Source organism: Sciurus vulgaris (genome assembly GCF_902686455.1).
Source record: "Sciurus vulgaris genome assembly, chromosome: 13".
In the NCBI taxonomy this organism is placed as follows: domain Eukaryota; kingdom Metazoa; phylum Chordata; class Mammalia; order Rodentia; family Sciuridae; genus Sciurus; species Sciurus vulgaris.
The window spans coordinates 6,142,358-6,145,011 of record NC_136474.1 but is presented as its reverse complement, the minus strand read 5'-3'; positions in this window follow the sequence as shown (position 1 = coordinate 6,145,011).

The window sequence follows — 2,654 nt, the reverse complement described above, 5'->3', positions numbered from 1 at the left end:
AGTTAATACTGACTCACTAGAAAATATTGAAGAGGTTTTCTAAACTTTCTGTGCCTTAGATTGCCCATTTGTTAAATATTCTCTCTTTTCCTCAAGATTATAAAAATCATAGGTCCTATATTTTTGAACTGCTCCAAAGGCACCTCACTCAAGCATTTAATAATACTTTCTCAGTGCTACCTATGGGCCAGGCACTGTTCTAGGTTCAGATCCAGTACATCCTAAAGGTAAATTTATTTTATTCCTTCACTCAAACCAGATTTTATGTCCTACAATTCCTCAGTGGTGGCACAAACATCCACATCCCAGGGTAGACACCTGTGGGAGTCTCCCTGGAATCTTTTTCTGTCACATTTAACCATGTGCTTATAAGTGACCAAATCCCTTCAAGTGCATCTTCACTTATTGTTTTTATTCAGCAGTAGAGATTGAACACAGGGCCCACGTATGCTAGGTAATTGTTCTACCATTGAGCTTCATAGATTTTTAATTTACATACCTTTTATTTCATTTTACAATCATTTTTATTTTGAGACAGTCTCACTAAATTGCCCAGGGTTACCCTGAACTTGCCATCCTCCTTTCTCAGCCTCCGAAGTGGCTGGGATTACAGGTGTGCTCCATTGCACCCAGCTCTGTCACCAATTTTTAAATATATTTATTATCCCTTACAAATCTTATCTCAATGACTTTGCCTTTGTGACCCCTTTTGCCGTTTGCCACTGACCAGTGGGACAAATGACACGTACACTTCTGAAGTTCATGAAGCAGCTTCCACTTTATTCAGCTAACACCCTTGATATATAAGCAGTCTCATGCATAAGCAATTGTAATCAGATATGTCCATCCAATCCTATTAAAAGTCAAGCAATCATGAGCTCAAGCATACATGTAAGATATATCTGTCCACATGCTAAGCAGCTGAACTAATTATCATACAGCCAATGGTAAACACTTCCTGTTTTTCTCAAGGCACATTCAGCATGACCTTTGGCTCTCTGCCAGTCACCATCTTGAATGCATGTGGTGTAACCCTGGGCCCTGTGCCTCACCCACCACACCTTTGACCTATCCTTTCTTCCTCCTTTTTTGCAATGCTGGCTTCCCATCATTCAGACCTTAATTTGAATGTCATCTTTCTAGTGCTATCTTCTTCAACCCACTCTACTCAGCTGCTACCAAGCCCTATTGTCAATATCATTATCTTCTTAGCACTATTATTCCTGATAATTTATTTGTACTTTCTTTTCTTTTTATATTTATTCATCACTAGAATCTGAACTCCACAAGTACAGGGACCTTATCTATTGTGTTCACCTGTATTCTAGGCACTGGGGATATTACCAACTTTATTGTCTCTCTATTGTATTTATCTGGTAAATATCCAAACCTGTTAAGACTCAATCCTCTAAGTCTTCCCCACCTGCAGCCAACACACACCATGCTGCCTGGTCTCCTGACCATCAACTTTAAGTGGCCCTCCCTGCTACTTGGCAATGGTACCATATTCCTCCTGTCCATTCACTCTCCACTTCCTTAGACAACTATTTCACAACTTTCTGTCCTCAAATGCCCAACACCCCTCCCACACAAGCTCACCAGATGCCATTCTTATTTCATTTAGACAGTAGAGTCAGGAGAGATCAGGTGCTGTCACCACCAAATTTGTTTTTATACCTTCTATTGTCTAGGCCAGCCCCTCTACTTGTGCTTTAGATCCCACCTCCTCTCACTCAAGAACATTACTCTGGTATCATTAGATTTTATCTCTACTGGATTATTCCCATCAACATTCAATATGCTCTAACATCACCATCTTAAAACAAAATAAACTGCCCTTGACCTGGTAGTTACTGCTGACAATTTTCTGCTTCCTTTTACACCAAAACTCTTCAAAAGGGGTGAGATGGTCTGTTTCCACCTTCTTTCCCCTCATTCTCTTTATTTAATCACTCCAGTCAGGCACTGGACCTCTTGCCAAGACCATTGAAAACAATAATGTTGTTCAATTTAGTGCTTATTTTCTATCCTACATTTACTACACATCTTAACTGCATTTTATGCAGACCATGTCTCTTGAGACCCTTATTCATTTGGTCTTAGGGATACTATGTTCTTTGTTCTCATACTATTTCACTGGCTGTTCCTAGTCTCTTCTGCTGCCTCCTCTTCTCATTTCTAAATATTAGTTAACTAAGGATTAGTCTTTTATTATAGTTCCAGTCATTGTCTTGGGGATATTAGAAATTAAGCTCCATCCTAAAATTGTATTTCCTTATTTGTGCTCAGTTCTAACCCTTTCCCTTGAACTCTAGAATAGTCTATCCAGTTAACTATTCAAAACCTATACTTGGATCTGTATTAATGTCTCATTATACTCTGTCCAAAATTGAATTGTTTTTTCTAAACATGAATTCCTTTTGCAAAAAGATTTTATACATGTATTTTAAAAATTTTAATGGACATAATAATTGTACATATTTATGGGATACAGTGATATTTTGCTATGTGTATACAAGGTGAAATAATTAGATCAGGGTAATTGATTTATTGATCACCTCAAAAATTTATCGTTACATTGTGTTAGAAAAATTCACTATCCTATATACTATTTTGAAATATTCAGTTAATTATAATCAACCATAAGAATACCA